We start from the raw sequence: 19,272 nt of genomic DNA, 5'->3' as shown, positions 1-19,272 counted from the left end.
CCTGCAGCACTTTAATTTACATTATCTACCCTCACTTGTAGCCCACCTCTTTCCCTGGCTTCTTATTTTTTGTGCTAAGTATTTAAAATGCTGATTTTTTTCTTTTTTTAATATATGTTTGCTGTTTCCACTGGTAGCACCTTTGTGAAACATTAGTGATCACTAGATGTCACTGTGATTTTATTCTGTCTCCAGCCCTGCTGAACCTTGTGATCCCTGGGCTCTAGAGAGCTTGCTTTAAAATCCTTCTGAAGAATTTTTTGTGATCAGAAAATTACCCAGCTGCTGTCCCAGCAGAGGATTTCCTGAGCTGGGAGGGGAGAACCAGCTTTGACTGAGCTGTCTGGGGCAGTTGTTGGCTCTGGTGTGTGAATAAAGCAAAACCAGGCAACTCTGGGGCCAAACACTCACCCCTGTGTGTGTATACATCATGTGTGGCTGCACACACAGTTTCTGCTCAACACATGAAAGTCCTGTTAATTGTGTGTGAGTTACTGAATCCCTCTGGTGTGTGCAGCCCTGCACAGCTCTGGCTGTGTCTGGGGCTGGAACATCTGCATGGCTCTTCTGCAGATTTCCCTGTAGCTTTAATGACCAAATGCCCTTAAAATTTTGTTGTTTTTCCTTAATAAACATCTCACTTTCCTCTCAAACACCGAGCCCAGGTTCCCTCACATCGTCTAAGCACTCCCATCTCCTTCCTTTCCATCCAATTGTCCCATTCCTACTGTAACTTCAGTTGAAACCACAGGTTTTAGAGCTCAGAAAACTCTAGAGAAGCATCTTGCCTCTTTCCCCTTATCTTAAAAGATGTTACAGAATAAATTTCTGCAAGGCCAATGCAAATCCACACTCTCTGTTTCCTGAATTGTTGATTTCTCCATTGTACTCAGCCTTTGGGATATGGCAATTTAAATATTATAGACCACACTCCTGCATGGGCACACATGGGATTTAGTCTTTCTTTTTTTTTTAATTGGAAAAAATCCACTACTAAAATTAGTGGAAACGCCTGCTTAAAAATCATTTGTCTCCATCTGATGACATTATCCAAATCAGCAGAATAAGACTTCACTCTGCACTCATCCCACTGGGAAATATGCCAAAATCAGGTCTTTCAAGAAAAATCAGTTCCTGGGTGTGCAGCACTGGAGCTGAGCCCGAGGAACCAAAGCTCTTTGCTGGCATCTTTTGGTGAGCAGGGAGAAAGGACCAGGGGCACAGTGGTGGCAGAGCCTGGAGACATCCAGGAGAGCTTCAGAGCCAGGAAAATGAATTTTCTGTGAAGCAGTTGCAGGGAGTCAGGGTGGTAGGAGAGCTGCTGGGGGGATGTGTGCTGGGCAGGAGACAGCTGAGATTTCTGAAACAACTTCTTGCCCTTTGAATTCATCCACGTTGACTTTGTCACCTGCTGCCAGGGTGACAGCAGGATTTTAAAGGCTCCTGGGTGCTGCCAATTCTACAAGCCAGGGGTGGGCAGCCTGGGCAGGGGTTAATGCCACAAACAAAGGCACCTTCTGGCTTGCTCCTCTCACCAAATTACATGGCCTGTCCATCTCTATCAATCCCAGCATCTTGGCTGCTCTAACACACCTCATATCATCACCATCTCAGTTTGACAAGCCATTCAGGACTCATTAAAGAAAGCAATAATGCTTCTGAACAAGCATTTCATTTTTCTCTGGAGCCACCAGAGGAGATTTGTTGGTGATGATGGCAGACACCTTTTGTCTTCTGTGACAGCCCCAGCCCAAAAAGTCCTAAATTTCCTTTGAATTCTGTTAATTAGTTGAAGTGGCACAGTTCCCTCTTCAGAAACTCTTCTCCACATCTCACTCAACAGCACACAACCACATTTTGTCTGATGAGTAACAGCAATAGACAAATTCAAAGGTAAAGAGGCTATTAAAAGTTTTGCCTCTGAATTTAGCCAAACATTAGGATTATGCTGCTTAATTCACTCTGGCACTTCATGGAGGTGAATGAAATTATAGTATCCATAAACAGATCTCACTTATCAATGGGACTTGGAACTTTTTTATATCATTACAGCCATATCTTGTTAATTAGAGACTCATTAGCCCTGGAAAAAAGCTGATGCAGAGCCACTGGTGGTTTACCTGGGGCAGAGGAGTGGGTTTGGGGTGTGCTGGATGCAGCACCTGGGCTTTGCACACATCTCTTGTCACTCTCAGAGTCCTGAGGGTCAATGTCTGTGGTGGGCACATGAAATCATTCCAGCTCTCACAGTATCCCTCTGCCAGGAGCAGCACTGGAAGGTCTTTCCTTGAGATAGCTGGAAAACAAATGTAAGGAAAATGTAAGGGAAATGTAAGACAGAAAACAAAAGTCTAAAACAAGTAAGTAATGAAGATATTCTGAATCTGCTTTCATATATATAGCAGGCTCCTCCTAGGGAATTGCATGCACTTTCTTTTGAAGGACCATAGATTACCTGGAACCTGATTGTGCATACATAAAATGCATTGAAACAGTTCAATTACAGGTGTGACAACTTTAATCCCCATTTAAATACGGGCAACTCCCTAAATATAGAATGTCTTTCCAGGTCATTGACTTATTTCAACATAATTCAACTCAATCAGGAACCCTTTCAACAAAAGCCAGCACAAACCACTGTCAGTCCAACGTGAGGGATTGCAAATTAAGAGTTAGCACACATTTCATTTCACCAGTTGGAAAACAGATTAATATTGCATGGAAAACAGTTCAAAACAAGACTGAAGTTATGTAGAACACCCTTACATAAACATTACTGTAAATCACATTTTTGAACAGATTTGATATTTGTTTACCCAAAAGGACCCCAGAAGACTAACTGGAACAATACAGTTATGAATTCACAGCAGAGATTAGTTAAAGCAGATGGTGAGCCTGTGTGGATGTGCTCCATCAAAGAATACATGGCCATAATTGGATTTATTTTAATTCACTCACATTTTGACTACAGGAGAAATGAAGGTAGAGTTCCTCCTGCAGACAAGCCCCGAGGTCAGAGCTTCCAGGGAGCCTTGCTCTCAACTCCATTTTGAAAATTGGACTTGAATGCTAAAATAGCATTAGGTGTTTATAAATGAAAGTGCATCTCCAGTCTTAGAACATTTATTCATGGTGAGACCTTGCCTCTGTAATTCATTCTGACTGGCACTTTATGCAAGTGGCTTTGAGTGAAGTAAGAGTCCCCATCAACAGATCTGACTTTTGGAAGTGTTTTGTGCAGCCCAGGATGCTGCACTGCTCACCTGCAGTGGGTCCAGCTCTCCCCTGGTTTGCAGCAGAGAAGGAGACAAGTGCTCATGGCAGGGCAGAGCCAGGGGAAGGCAGGCAAGAGTCCTCTCCAAACACACCTGGAGGATCACATGGGCTGCATTCCCACCTCTGCAGCATGCTCCCTTCAGGGGTTTTCTTCTGCCTCTTTATTTGTAGGGTTCTTGTATTCCCACTTACATGCTGCCTGAATGGTACCCAATCCATTTTTAACCTGGGTTCCTTTTAAAAAGAAATCTGCTTCCTTTTCCCTCCTACAAGGGTGCTGGTGATCTGAGCCCTGGCTGCTCTGAGAATTTGTGCTGTGGTTGGAAGCACTGCAGCACAAAAGGGGAAGGGGTTCATTTCTCTCTGTACTGAGCTGTAATGGGTGTAAATATATCCAGTAATTACAGGCATATTGCTGTGCAAACACATAATAATTGCAGCTCTCATTTCCTGATGAATTATACATGATGGCCCCCCCATTCCTAGCTGGACATGTGTTGTGTTGTCTGGCCATGCTGAAACCTGTCAACTGCACCACCACAAGCCTCAGTTTCCCTTATCATTTCTCTCTTTCAAACCCAGCAACCCATGAAGTGCAGGACATGTGCAAGCCTCTGCCCAGCTGCCCACAGCAGCCCCAGCCAGGGCAGCTGGGTGAGCATGGGGAGAGCAGGGACTGCAGGGGCAGATGGTGCGTGGGAAGGAATCAACTGCCTGCCCATGCACCCCTGGTGCTTTTTATTTCATTTTAACTGGGTCTGTGTGTGTGGGGGCTGATTGTGTGTTTGAATCTGAGGAGTCCTGGCTGGGTGAGGCAGTGCCCAGCTCATGCCAGGCTGTGCATGGAGAGCACACCAGCTCTGCCACACGTGCCAGCCTTGTCCCTGGCTCAGGCACTCTGAAATTACTGCTGATTTGTTCGAGCAGAACCCAAATACAATTTCACTCATTCATCACAAAATCAAAGTCTGTTTCCCCATTCCAGGCACAGAGCAATGGGAAAAGACCAAGCTGGCATCTGTGCTCAGCCTTAATGAGGGTAACCCTTCCCCAAGCCTGCCCTGGGGGACACAGCTGCCACAAGCCCTCCAGCACACAGGTGCTGCTTCCTTTTGCAGTTATTTCTTTCAAACCTTTCCTCAGCCACACTTACCTACAACTGCTGATGCACACTGGCAGTAGCCTGTTCTTGCAGGCTGCCCAAACTCATGTCCAAGCTCAAATCACATCAATGCTCACTGTCCAAGTACCAATTTTACTTGGCATGAAACCAGCCTGTGTTCCAGCACCCGCCCAAAATCTTCCAGCTTCACTCAGTATTTCCTTTTGGATTTGCTAATTAACACATAGTGCCACGTTATGTTCCTTGCAAATTGGCTTTTCAAAATATTTCTGTAACTGGCCCAAAATTCTCTCAGCAGGCATCTGCACACCAATCTTGCAGTGATATGTTTGAGCACACAGCCAGGCAGTGGGATATTGGGGACTGTTCTAAAGGAAAGCAGGATTTGGGGTACAAAAGGCCACTTTGGTGACATCCCCCATTTCTGGTGTCTCTCAAGCATCATAGGTGATGCCCAGGAAGGTGGGACAGGACTGCTTGGACTGGTGCACAAATCAAAGCAATTCCAGCAATATTGTCCTTGAGCAAGATGGGAAGGTCTCTAAATTCAGGCTGTGGGAGTCTGTTGGTCCTGAAAGGTTCATTTCTATATCTGTTCTGTGCACAGCTGCTGAAATGCCCAGAGCAGAGGCTCTCTCACCTCTAATGCCTCAGAGAAGCCCCAGCAGCCACTAGATGTCACCAGGATTTTACTTCCTTGGTAGTCTGTGCCCAGCTGGGTCCATAAGAAAATAAGAGGGAAATAAGTAACCATTAATAATAAAAAATTATCCACCTGTTACAATGAATACCAAGCTCAGAGAAGGGAGAAGTGACTCAGAATCCTGCTTTTGTATCTCCTATCTCTGGGAGGATTTAGACAGAGCACCTGTAATTGGACTTTTGTCTTTTTATGGCAGGAGGACAGTTTGATATCTTAAAAATCTAGTTTCTCCAGCCAGGATCAGGCTAAACTTTAATGCCTAAATAAACTAAAATAATCTGTAAAATTATCCCTCCTGTTGGCACTCCTGGCTGGAAAGAAGCAGCTAAGAGAGAGCAGCAGCACCTGGGCATTAAAGTGGACAAGGGAAGATCTGGGGATGAGATAAACCAAATGGCTCACATACAAAAAAAATCAGCAAAGTCACTTCTGGGAACTCCTCCATCTCCAAAATGTGTGAAGCCACAAGAAAACAAAGGGCCCCAGCGATCAGTGCAGCTGACACATTTATTTCCATTAACCTGTACTATTAATTATTAACCTGCAATCACACCATTCATAATCCAGGGGATAAAGATTAGAGATTGTGCTCATAACCCCAGGAAGATCCATTTTCTCTCTCATCTCCCAGGCACAAAATCACATCAAGTCAGCCCCAGGCAGAGGGGGGATTTTGGCAATCCAGCACCAGCTCAGTGAGCACTGGAGCCTATTGCAATGTCCCAACTTCCAAACCTGAGCTAGTGTAACATGCAGGAAATCTCCCCAGATATGTGCTCAAACGTGATGCACAGAGCAAGGGGTGTGTGCAAACCCTACCAGGTCCCTCCTGGAGTCTCCCAGAGCAGCAGCACAGCCCATGGCAAAGCATCAAAACCCCTCTTTGCTTTTGGTGATTCTCTCCCTCATTAACACCAAGGAGCTGGTGCTAGTTCAGCTGTCTGCCCATTAGACATAGAACCTACAGTCTAACATATCTAGATACTGAAATGAACAGAATTCTTTGGGTTTTTTTCTGAAAATCCCTGGTCTCCAGCTGTTGGGGTTTTTTAACAGGGATATTTTCATAATCCTCTCCCTATGGCCGAATACTAGCACAAACCATAATGCCTGCAGGTTCCTCTCTGGCTGTTAGATTCTCAGTCCAGCTCATCCTTGTCCTGCTGCTCTGCTTCCTTGGGTCCAAGAAGGTGTTTGTGCAAGTCCATCCCCCTCATGTACACCAAAACCCAGCAACATAAACACCCTTCAGAAGGAGCTGAGGTTTTGACCTCACCTGATGCAGTAATTTAGCTGATCCCTGGGAGACTTTGGATAAGCCCTGAAAGGCAGAAATTGCTGTAAATAGGGGTCTCTTTCTGATTTCATCCCCTTCAAGATTTCCATAACAGGGTGAAAGTTTCCATACCCCCCATGAGACCCAGATCCATCCAATTTCTCTGCTCAGATCCAGAGGTTTATACCCTACTGCAAGAATTACTGGAGATACCCACATCTGCTGAAAGGATTATTCTGAGCCTCCTACAGCAAATGTTCTTTCAATCTGAAGTCCACTGTCATCCAAGAAAAGTCAAACAAAACAGTCTTTACAGCTCTGTCTGAAGACAGCTTTATAAAATAAGTCCAGGGTTATTTTCATTTTTGCCTCACGACACACAAAATATTTAATAAAAAAGAAAATATGCCTGGCTTGGAACTTCAGCCAAAGATGACAAATCCAAAATTATCTCAACTTAGAAATATTACTAACCAGATTGTTAGCCTGAGATTTGGCTTATGATCACTTTTTCCAGCAGTGCTGCTACACTTAGAATTACTCGCAGTTTTTGTATTTTCTGTAGAAAGAAGGTGAAACAGGATATGCATTTCATGGTGACTTCTTGCACAAATATAAAAGAGTAAAGGTTACTTATTTTAACTTCTTTCCTGTGAGAATATCTGTATGTGAGACAGATATGTGAGAATATTTGTCTCTTTGTACCCTGCTACTGGTTCAGTTCTTTCTGATAGTAAAACCTACATAATACCCAGAAGGACTTAAAAGAGCTCACTTCCATAAGGAAGGCAAAAAATACTGTATCTCCATCTTTCATGCCACATTTTCCATAATCCTCTTCTCTTGCTTCCCACACCACCCTGCTCAGCTCAGAAAAGATCCCCTGACAGGTGGGGAAGGTGATTCTGTGCCCTCTGCCCACCAGAGACACAGATCCCACCTGTGATAATCCCTCACAGGATCAGAGCCACAGGGGCTCTGCTCAGAAATCACACACTACTCAAACTCCCCAGATTTGCCTTTTTTTGTTGTGTTGGTTTTTTTGTTTTGTTTGGGTTTTTTTGGTTTTTTGGGGTTTTTTTTTTTGTTTTAACCAGGCAGATATGTCCATCCAGGGCTATGGTCTCTTAGGAGGTGGAAAAACCCTCAGTTTCATTCCTGATGTCTAACAAGAGGTGATGGATCCTCCCTGTGTGTAGATCCCACCACTGTGTGAGAGTGGCCACTGTCCCAAACAATGACACTTCCAGTGTCACCAGAACCCCAGGGTTTGGTCACCTCAGCAATCTGTGTGCTCTGATTCACAACCAACACTTAAAAATACAGCTGCAAATGGCACAGATGGGTAATCCTTTCTCAGGTAAATCACCCAGCCCAAAGCCTCATGTCTCAGTGCCAGGTATATGATGAGAGCATTTGGAGGCCAAATTTTCCATGACAACTTCAGTCCCTTCAACAAGTTGCCCCCTAGAGCAAGTGTGAGTGGTGGCTGGTGTGGAGGACCTGCCACTGACATGAATAATGCACTGGAACAATGAAATGCATCTTGCCACTTCTCAGCCCTTTTAGTTTAATACCACTTATTTAACTTGTCTTTTTGCATTAAGCCCAACACTTTGCACGCCCTGATGTATTTTATGATACTTTCTTGCTGTTGGGTTTGATGGTCCTATTTGTGATTCAGCAAATAGCACCTAAGTGATCAATATTCTGTCTGGGTGGACATTTTATTTATCTACAGAGCCACCATATGAATTCAGCTGGTTTACTAGAGGTCAAACACTTTTCATCTTCTCCATGAGCCATGGAAAATTGAAAGATTTAAACCCCCTTTGAATTCCTTTGATTAACTCAGTGAAAATATCACACTCTTTTTTTCAAACTCAGAAGCAGAATTATCTTCACTGTAAATCTACCTCATTCTGACACATTGATCTCTGCATAATGGGTAGCATCAAGTGTTGAGGCATAAACTGGAAGCAGGGGAAGAGTTATGAATGGTGCTGTTAGCAATTATTTTCCATACGTACACAGTTCCTTTGGGCTGGTTTAAAAAAACTCAACAAAGCATAAAATTGATAAGAGCTGTATAATTGGCTGTGGGGGAGCAAGCTCTGGGATCCTCTTGTTTGGGAATTGCACCCTTGTGGCACAAAGCACCCATCCTGAATCAGCAAATGGTCCATCAGTGTTCCACACTTACCTCAGTCTCATCCCCCAGCTGGACCAAATCCAAGTCCTGCAATGCCACTGCCTTCACCACACTGCCTAAAAAGCAAGAGAAAATCATTATGTTTCAGGAATGTGGAGGAAAGAAGAATCTGAAGATCAGGTTTCTGCTTCTTCACACCTACCCTGTGCAGCTGCACACTGCCACAGCTTGCAGGGCCAACAGGGACAGGGAAATACAAGGCTAAATGAACAGAATAATGAAAATAATGTCCTGGATCTTTCTCATATGTTTTTCCTGCTGGCATCTCTGATTATTTTATTAATTTGTAACTTTTTAGAGTTAAATTTTTAAGGCTGCTTAGCTGATCCAAACCTTTGCATATGAAAGGTGCATCCTTTTATATAAAAGCATGACTTAAACCCCCTTTAATTAAACAGGGAAATCTCTATACAGACACACTTATACCAGTTTTAGTGACTTCTTCCTAGTTATTGCATTTGACCTGGAACTGGTTTAAGATTAATTAAAATAAGCCACTCTCTCAATACACTGTGACTTGGATTCATTTAGCTAAATTAATGTGAAAAGTGGAATGGATTAAAAAAGAGCAAATTCTTCATGTTGGCAGAACTTAATAGCAATTGTTGGTGTGATTTAGACACTGCTGCCCATGACCACAGAAACTTCAAATACACTTAATCATTTTATCCTTAGTTTAATCATCTTATCCTTTATGCAAGTGAGGTCTGACTTCTTCCAGTACAATCAGCCTGAGTACCTGGACAAAGTATCCAGAAGTTTTCAGGGATGCAGAGCTGACATCATGAGAGTTCTTCATCCTTCCTGTTCTAATACATCCACTTTGTTGTAAATTTATTTTAGCCTGCATTTCCTCCACTGGTTTAAAGGAATGTCACAGGCACAATGTCTAAAGTCCTGTGAGGATAAAGACAGATCTCTGCATACTGTAGCTCCATCTCAGAAACAAATTAGATTGGCTTGAAATTATTTGCTCACAGAAATCTCTTTAGCAATGTATTTTCCTGTAGACATTTGAATATTATTCAATAAGACTTTCCAGTGGCATGCTTGGTGCCAATGAAAAAAGCAATATATGGGAATAAAAGTCATGCAGGTGAAGCAGAGCTGAAGGGTGGGGAAATCCTGGTGGATAACCCAGGTGGTTTCAATGGAATTCTTCAGTTCTTCCTTCATTTGGAAGTCAGCAATGCTTTTATGCAACTTGGATGATTTTTGTTGGCCACTGAGATGTGTTTTGACTCCTCACAGGGAGGTGGGTGTGTGCACATCCCCAAAACACCATCCCCTGGCCCTGCACCTTTGGGCTCATCTCTCCTCTCCTCTAGTTCAGACTTTGTAGGTTTTCAGGAGGCAGCAGTGCTTTTGTCCATGGTTTACAGGAGTTACATGTTCCCAGGATCTGTCAGGAGGTTTGGGTTTATTCCTGCACTGCTGGCTGAGCACACCAGTGGACAGCCAACCACTTCCTCACAGCCATCATAAACACCTTCCAGCACAAATTACACCCAAGAAAATAAAGGCATCGAATCCTTCAGTGGGACAGCAAACAGCTCTTGGCTTTGGAGTCTCTGTTGTAACTTGTGTGACCCTGCTGGCCCTGCAAACACCTCTGGTTCACACAGTGCAGTGGGGAGGGGCCTCCCTGGAGCACAGAAGTTGGAGATATGAAATGCATTTGTCAACACCACAGCAATAAGAGGAGGTTACCACAAGGTCGAGGGAGAAGCGTCCAAAACAAGGATAAACAAGCTGGCAGGGAGCAGCAAAGGAGGTCACAGCCATGCACAGCCCCTGGCTCTCTGGGAATGGCACCACTTCAATGAGCTTTTTATGCCCTTAAAAAGCTGGAGTGAATGAGTTTCTCTTTCCAACCAAGTGCCAGGTAATAACAATTTGTTTGCTATCAACCATCTGACACAGAGTGTACGAACACCAGGGCTTTTCCTTCTGTCAGACCCCGAGCTAAAAGAGTCAGTGTGCCTCTGTCCAATTTGGCCATGAAAACGCTGGTGAGGTATTCACAGCAGCCCTGGCCTGGCAGCAGCTTGGCTCTGAGGACCTTCAGCAGTGTTTCTGGCCACCTGATTTCCTGCAACTGGGACAAGATGACTGGCTGGTGGTCAGAGAGTAGAGAAAGCAAGAGAGGATTGAAGCAACTTCTGGATGGTGATAAGTCTCATTTCAGCAAGCAGAACAAGGTGACCTTCTTCCTAGTAGCCTGGATCATCTTCTGACAATGTCTGGGGGTTGATTTTTTAAAGGGATGATCCTTTACCATGTTGAAATACTTTTCCAATGAACTTCTAGAAACCTTTCCTGGTGACCTGACTCACGGTTCCATGAATCATCAGCTGTTCAATCAATCAATCAATCAATCATCAACATTTGTTTTTTGTAAAATAGCTATTGATGTTGTATGTTATTAGTTTCTTGGCACCTGATACTAGAATTTCATCAAAGCAAAATGCTGATGCAATTAGCAAAGGATATCAATTTATGCAGCAATTCACATTATCCCTTAAAGCTTCATTAGCCTCAGAAGCTCAGGCACTGGAGGGAAAATTTGGGGAAGTGCTCTGCTGCCTTCTGCAGCTCAGCCCATCTGCACTGCTGCACTGCTCCCACATTAGGCTGCCCTGTGCAGCTGGGAAAGGCAGATTTGGCAGCACCCAGCTCCTCAGCACAGGGACATCAGCTGCCTGCATCTCCCCTGTCCAGCCTGAGCACCCTCTCACCCTTTTGGCATGAGTCAAAGCCATTGTGTGGGACTGAACATGTTCAAACAGCCAGAGTCACAGCAGCCTGGGGCATCATTTGCAAGGAAGAAGAAAACAAACTAAAATTCATTTTTCCTGTCCCAGAGACAGTCTGGAGCCCCTGCTGATGGGTGATGCTCCCCCTGTGTGCCAGTGTGCCCTGACCAACCCTCCTGTGCTTCTCCTCTTGTTCCCCACAAACACTCCTGAGGCCAGCAAGGCATAATTGCCCCATTATTTCACAGAAAAGCCACCCACGTCAGCAGGAAGCAGCTGCTGGTGGGATGGAAACCTCACTTAGCAGCCCTTTTTGCTGGCAAGGTAATTTGGTCTTTAAAACTCTGAACACAGCCACCTCTTTATACCTGTTTCACTGCACTTACCAGTAAATATTTGATCTCTGGGGTTTTGGTGTAGTTTTTTTTTTTCTCTTTCAGCTGAATAACTTTTATTATGTTGATCCACGTTGTTGTCTGTCTCTCTGCAATTCTGAATATGAGCCTTGCTCTTGACTGCACAGCACAATGAAAGCCTCCAGGTCACAGCTTTCAAAACACTTGATATTGTTTTTTTCTTTCTGGAAAGAATAAATAATATTAATCTCTCTTTCAGTGTAGAGAAAAGCATAAAAAGAAAAAGGCTTTCAGAGGCATGTCAAAAAGGCTGGTACTAGGCTGGGAGGATTTTAAACCCATTGACTTATTTGCACAGCTTGACACAAAAATTAACTCATCTCCCATTTAGCTGGATAATTGAAGTGCATCATCACATTTCCAGTCACATCGGGATTTTCTGGAAAAGCCAGGTAAAACAATATTTTCCTTTTGCCTCCACATGCCAGCTGGAGCTGGCTTGTACAAAAGACTGGTACTGCCACAGAGCTGTACCTGGAGGTGAAGGCTCAGGGAGACAACAAAGGCTAAGGCTGGTCCTAGACAAGCAAAAAGTAAATGGTCTGCATGTTCCTACATGCAGATATTTGATTTATCCCACTCTAAAACTGTTCTGATGCAAATCCTCTTATTTTTCTCTTTAACATCCTAGTTTTCAACCTTCTCACAAGTTTGCAAGACAAAAGAGGTTAAAAAAATTAAAACGCAATTGTGCTATTTTACTTGTCTACAGTGACATACATTATTGTCTTCTTAAATTTTTTAGCAGCTTGGAAAACAGCAGGAATTAGCAGAGGATTGTCTAAGTGAACTAGTCCATTTAAATTAACTGCTGTTATCCAGCTTCCTTCTGGCTCCTTGCTTGAAAATGGCAAATCTGACTGCTAAAAACCAGAATTTGTGCTGTGCTGGAGGTGAGAAAAGTCTGGTGGTAGGGACAGTACATGGGATTTGGAGAGAGACACCCAGCTCCATCTTCCATGACAGGTGTGTCAGTGAGCTCAGGCATGTCATGTACAGACAAATTTTTGGAGGCAGCCACTTTCCTGATGATGCAGATCAACAGCCATGGGACTCATGGGCAGAACTCCTGGGCCATTTGCTGTGCTGAAGTGCTGAATTGCAGCCTCTCAAGCCACATTAATAGCAATCTTTTGGCACACACAGCCCTTTTAGATAATTGGATCTTAAATTTAATTAGAGGAGCACTTCAGAGGATCAGGTACAAAGAGCCCAGTGTGTCCCAGTACAAACAAGGCACGTCAGGAAGCCTCAGTGCAGCTCCTGGGAAGTCCCAGAATGGAAACAAATCCCACACCTGACACCTTGCAAGGGAAACACTGGAGCTGATATTCACTTTTCTGAATCTCACATCCAGGACAGGAGACACAGCTTGGCTCTGACAGCAATTCTAGGAGCTTTTCTGTGTTGGGATTTTCTAAGCAGGTGTTTCAGGAGTGTCTATTGACACCCAAAATTTACACCCCTGATCCAGCTGAGAGTCTCTGCATGAGACAAAGCGAAGATGACTTTGATTTGAAATCCAAGACTTCCTCCCACCTCATGGAACAGGAAGAGGCTGTCATTCATATTTCTCTGAACCTCTGCAGAATTGATAAACTTGTATTTCTGGATCAGATTTAAAATAATGAAACTCATCTAATTAAAAAGCTGCAGTCACATAGATTAAGAGGAAGAAAAAGAAGTTTCAAGGTGAAAAATTCAATCTGCCTAGGTGGACCCAAGAGAGGAGTGTAAGGGCTCTGGAGGGAGAGGTGCACTTTAATTACTGCTGTGTGGTGGGAACCTCTACCAGATACAGCCTGAGGGGCATCATGGGCACAAACAAAGAAACAGAGCCCACTGTCAGGAAAGGACAGGTGAGAAGGAGAGAGTTCCCTCCAGTTTAGTTTTAGTGCAGTAACTTGAGACAGCTTTTCTCATTTCTTCACGTTTCATTTTGGTTTTGCTTAATTCCTACCTATGTTACTTATTCAAACATTACAAAAAACTACTGAAGTCCTGGTAAGGGGCTGATGGGCTTTGAACCTTTCCTGCTTTCCAATTCAACACAGATGACCACAAGAAAAGACTGCTGGTGTTGGGGCTTGGCTTCCTCCCCTTGAAATGCTTTTTGCTTAGGATAAACAAGCAGGCAGCCCTGGCAAGGCCCTGGCCAGCCAGCTGCATCTGCATCGAGCTGCAGTGCTTCCCATGCCTGGGAAGATTTCACAATTACTTCTTAATTATGCATGAAATATGATTTCATTTGTAAATTCAAGCCCTGTATTTCTTTTTCCCCTTGGCTTTTACTGTTTACAAGGATCTAGATTTTAATGAGAACATCCTGTGAATCTCACCCTGCATATTCCTGGCAGTAAGCATTTACCCAGAATGAGAATATCAGATTCCTCAGTTCAGTGCATTTAGCTAAAGAAGGGGACACTGTGTGTCTGCAAGGAGGTTAAATGTTGGCACTTCTCTTTCCTTAACCTGGGAAGAAAATTTGCAGTTGCTGTTCAAAGTAATTAAGGCTCTAGGCTGGGACAGTGTGTGCTGTGCTCCTTATTGCAAACCACCTCCTTGGTACATCCGGATTGGCTCCCGCTGTTTTATCACTAAATTTACCTTCATGGAGTGCACAAACACCATTTTTTAATAAGAAAATGCAGCCCAGACTTGTTCATTGCAAACAGTGAGAATTACCTGCTGCAGGTCCATCATTTAACAACAGCAACTGGCCACGACGTGTTCTGTCCAAAACTCTGAGCAACGATGTTTTTATAAATCAGCAAAAACTTTCTATAAAATACAAGATCTCAAAGCTGCCAAATCCAGAGTCCTCCCTGTGTTTTCTAGAGCTGTAAGGTTACTGCACCAGTAAGAACCAGTCTGGGTGCAGTGCAGCACTGCCAAGAGGAGCCTTTGGTGCCTCCCTGCCCCTGTGGGTTGTGCTCAGCAGACCTGACACCTGGGGAAGGCAGCGTTGGGTTTGATGGGAGATGTCCTGCAGCCAGCTCCAAATTTCCTGTCCCCTGGCACTCAGGATGCCTCATTACCTGCTCCTGATGGCACCTCACAGCATTGTCCTGCTCATCATTTTCAGCTCTGTCATCCAGATGTTCCACCTGTCCCTCTTGGCAGCACACATCAAAATGACACATCCCCACAACACCCAGCTCTGCTCAGCCATGGACATCCCTGCCTTCCTTCCAATTCTCCAGGTGCTACCTCCACTCCACTCCAGCCTGATTTTCCTCTTCATCTTCCACAGAAAAACAGCTAAATCATCTGCTTGTCTCCCTGTTAAATCTTACAACAGTTACATTGTTGGACTATAGGAGACCACAACTCAACAGCAGAGGAGGTGTTATTATTATTTTTTTCAGTATGTTGCATCATTCCTCACAACCCAAAGCATCTCTGTGGGTGAGAGGATTTGTTGCTCAAATTCAGGTGTAAATATGCTGTAAATATTTAGCAAAGCACAGTGAATTGTCTTGTTCATATGCTGGCAGAGAGACACAGCCTCTGACTGCTGTCTGAGCAGTTTTCTGAGCCATGTTCTGCTGTCTGGATTTTAGGGAAAGGGGGATTTTACCAATGAGTGCCACCCCCAGGTCCCTGTGAGCACTGGCACAGAGGTGCCAGCAACATTCCTCCAAATATTGCACACAAGAGATGGGCTGTGCCCCAGCAGCACCTACACTTATTGCCTGTCCCAAGTCACACTGAAGCTGCTGAATAAATCAGACCAAGGGGAAAGAGGTGGTTGAGGTTATACATGAAGGGCTCATGGGACAGATCAGTGAGCAGCTCTGCTGCCTGGAATACATTGGATCATCAAAGTCACCCTTGACACAGGCAGAGAGCAGCCAGCTTAATGGCATGGAGGGGTCACAGAAACTCCCTCTTCCCAGAAGATACCAGTGATATTTGGCACAGAGAAATTCTGTGATGCTGAAACAGCTTGTGAGACAACCCATGGGGAATCCCAGCTCATTAGTGTAAAAATTAAGACACTTAAATGCTTTGGTATTGAAAAACTAATTACTGCACCAGGAATTTGTTAGATGTAGAAACATCCATTAAGAACCAGGAACAACACAAGCTACAACAGGTCTCCAAAAGGTTAAGGAAACCAAGCCTGAAGAGCTTCCAGTTCTCCATGGATGCATTTTCTTTATGTCTTCCTGCAATAGCAGCAGGCATGGGAGGCTGCCCTGGCCATCCTGCAGGCATTACTGGTGCTCTGGCAGCATTCCTGCCAAGCTGTATGTGTGCCAGGAACAAACTAATGGATGTAAAATAACTGCCCATTCCCCAAAGGAAAGCCAGCAATTGTCTCCACTCCCAGTGACTCCACTCCCAGCAATAAAACCACTCAGATGGAGGCAGCTCTAACACAGCTCTGACGTGCAGATGCTGTCCTGCTTGTGCAGACAGGTGTCACTCTGGAAAGAGAAAGGCCTGGGAAGGTGTTTCACACATCCAGGTAGGATCTGCCAGTGCTGCCCCAGCCTGGGATGGAGCCAGGATCAGCCTCACAGTGGCTGTCCCTCCATGCTCTCCACAGTAATCTTCTTCAAAAAGATGTACAGCTGCAGGCTGAACAGCTCAGGAGCAAGGATTCTCCAAGACCAACCCAAATCAAGACCAAGCAGCAGCTTTGGGAACCTGCTTCTGTGGTGGCAAAAGCAATCTCAGTGACATGAGACCATCAGACCTTAACAGATGGTGACCATAGGCAAGCCCTCTTTCATCAGCCCTGCTTCCCCTCCCCAATAGGCACGACTGCCAGAACAGAGTGTCCTCCAGGCTCAGCAAGCACTGTGGAGTGACAGGAGAAAGCCTAAAGCAGGGTCTACACTCAGTGGATACCAGGAGGTTGTGCAAACTTCACAGGGAAGATTAACCTGTTCAGAGGAATTGTGTTTTTCTAAGCCAATTCCCTAAAAGTGTTTGGGACTATTTTCTGTGGGCATTGTATATTTTTTTGGAGTAAGGTATGCAAAAGGTCTCAAGAGCTGTTTCTCACCTCACACAGTCAGGAAACCCTAAGCTTTTCCTTCCAGCCACAAAGATTCACATCTTCAGTCATTAATCCTGTAAAAGACAGACAGTGGGGTGCAAACATCACATCCTACAGTTAAAAGTCTCAGGTAGCATTAAGGTGAAAGCCCATAATTCCTTCCTGCCTCATAGAGTAAGTTTGTGATCCTTAAAAATGCTTTCAAGAGACTTTAAACCAACTAACAGCACAAACAAAAATAAAAAAAATCCACTTCACTCAGCTCGTGCACCTCAGCACCAGCAAGGACACAACCTCTCCCAGGCCAGGAGTGCCTTTGCACAGAACCACCTTGATGGATTTCAGCTTTAAGCTCTGGCTGGTACCTGGCACATCCATCAAGCTGAGGCACCCTTTCCTCCCTGGTGCCCAAATCCAGCTGACTGCAGAGGAGCTGGCTCCCCTTGAACACCACCATCCATTACAGGGCACGTGGGTCTGTCACCACGTCCCATTTGCTTCTCCACACCATATGTTAAACCTGTAGGTTGAACAGAATCATTTATCTTCTTGTTTTTAACATCACTCCTCTTTTAATATTGCAGCTTGCCTTTTCCTACCCTTAAGGACACTTGCAAAATGCAGAGGGAGCAATGGCATGGCCCAAAGTCATGGGTTTGGGTCACTGCTGGTGAGTGGATCCCATTCTGGGGATGTTTTTGTGGGGTTTTTTGGTTGGTTGGTTGGGGTTTCTTAATCTTTGAGAGCAATGCTTCTTGCTCTAAAGCAACACATTTTCAACCATAGTGGCAACATTTGGGAAAAAGGGATATAAACCACACTGTACTATTGCATAAAGATGCAATTCAAAACACACCATGAAACAGCCAGCTCCCAACATGAACTTCTAACACATTTCTAGATGATAAAACATTTTCAAAAATGCTTTCTAAAAGTTTTTAAACCCTATCATTCCCTTAATTCGTCTATGCCAAGCACACAACATGATTACATTGCTGTCTATACATTAGAACACTGTTAATTAAAACTGTTTGCTCTGCTTTCCCCAGTTCATCTTTTTAATTAAATTAGTCCTTTAGGATTTTGCTCTTCAGGCAGTGAATGGAGCAGGCTGGGCAGAGAAGCTGTGGGTGCCCATTCCTGGATGGGGCTCTGAGTGACCTGGTTTAGTGGAAGCTGTCCCTGGGCAGGGCAGGGGTGGAATGAGATGAGCTTTAAAGGTCCTTTCTGACCCAAACCATTCTGGGATTCTGTGAATTGAGTTTTTCTGAGAAACTAAAGGCAAAAAGATGCTTTCTGAGGTACACAGAAGCCATAACACTGATTCCTAACCCTTTGTCTAAAAAGATAGGTCTTGCCCACACAGCAGGGGAATAAAACACCCTTGGGCCATTCTCTGACACATCATCTTCATCCTGAGGGCTTTGCTGGCTGTGTCATGCACACACCAGAGATTTCCACTCACACAGTGGATTGGTGTCAGTGCAAGTCCACAGGAAGCCCAGACAGACACACAGACAGACAGCAGTGCCTTCTCTCACAGATTGCTGATATGTAAATTACTATGGCTAAAGGCCAAAAATTTCTCTTTTCCCGTTATGAAACCAAGCACACCATGATATTCTTTCCCCCTAAAGAAAAGAGAGCAAAGAAGTCAGCACTGTCAGGCTTGTGTGGGCTGAGTGTGGGGGTGCAATGCTTCACCAACATCTCCCCTTTCACAGGGATGTGGAAATAGCAGATTTGTGTCTCCCATCACCACCCAAAGCAGGTGGAGCTTGGAGCATCCACCCCTGTCCTGATCACAGTGTCCTCTTTCTTCGTGGAATGAGATGCTACAAGACCAAGAAGTGTAAGACTTCCAAGTAAGTAAATTTATCACAGGTCACAGCCCCTTAAATGACACTGTAAGAAGTCAGGTGTTGAAGGAGGTGGTGGAAGACACTGGGTAGGTCAACCTGACCCAGAGTGTGACATGTCACTGGAGCTGAATCTGCCCAAACACAATTCCTGAGAATCATCTTTCTTGCTTCCCTCCTTCCTCCCCTTTATAGCAATCACTATAATCTTGTTTTCTTTATATCTTTCATCCTCACACCCCTTGATCTTTACTCTATACTCTGGCTCTTATTTCAAAATGTGCCCTTTTCTCACAAGAGAAAAGTCCCAAATCAGGGAAACATGGCCAGAATGTACAACTCATAGAAGAAAAACAGTCTAATAACAGGTCATTTCTGAAGGGTCCTGTGGAAAGAGCAAAACACTCTGCACCTCCAGATTTAGCAGGCTGGTAGCTGGCCCCACCAGGATTTCAGAGCCATCCTTTGACCACTTTTCACCCCACTTTTCTCACTCATAGCAGATGCTGAGATCCAGATTCTTAGCTCCCAGGATTAGTTTCCAGCTTGTTCAGTGCTCTTTCCACAGCTACAGGCAACTACATGAGCAGGGATGTAAACTTGAATCGTTTAACCTACATATTGCAGGCATGGAACCTGT

This window comes from Catharus ustulatus, chromosome 11, assembly GCF_009819885.2.
Source record: "Catharus ustulatus isolate bCatUst1 chromosome 11, bCatUst1.pri.v2, whole genome shotgun sequence".
Lineage (NCBI taxonomy): Eukaryota > Metazoa > Chordata > Aves > Passeriformes > Turdidae > Catharus > Catharus ustulatus.
The sequence above is the reverse complement of the archived record's forward strand: the minus strand, read 5'-3'. Positions refer to the sequence as shown.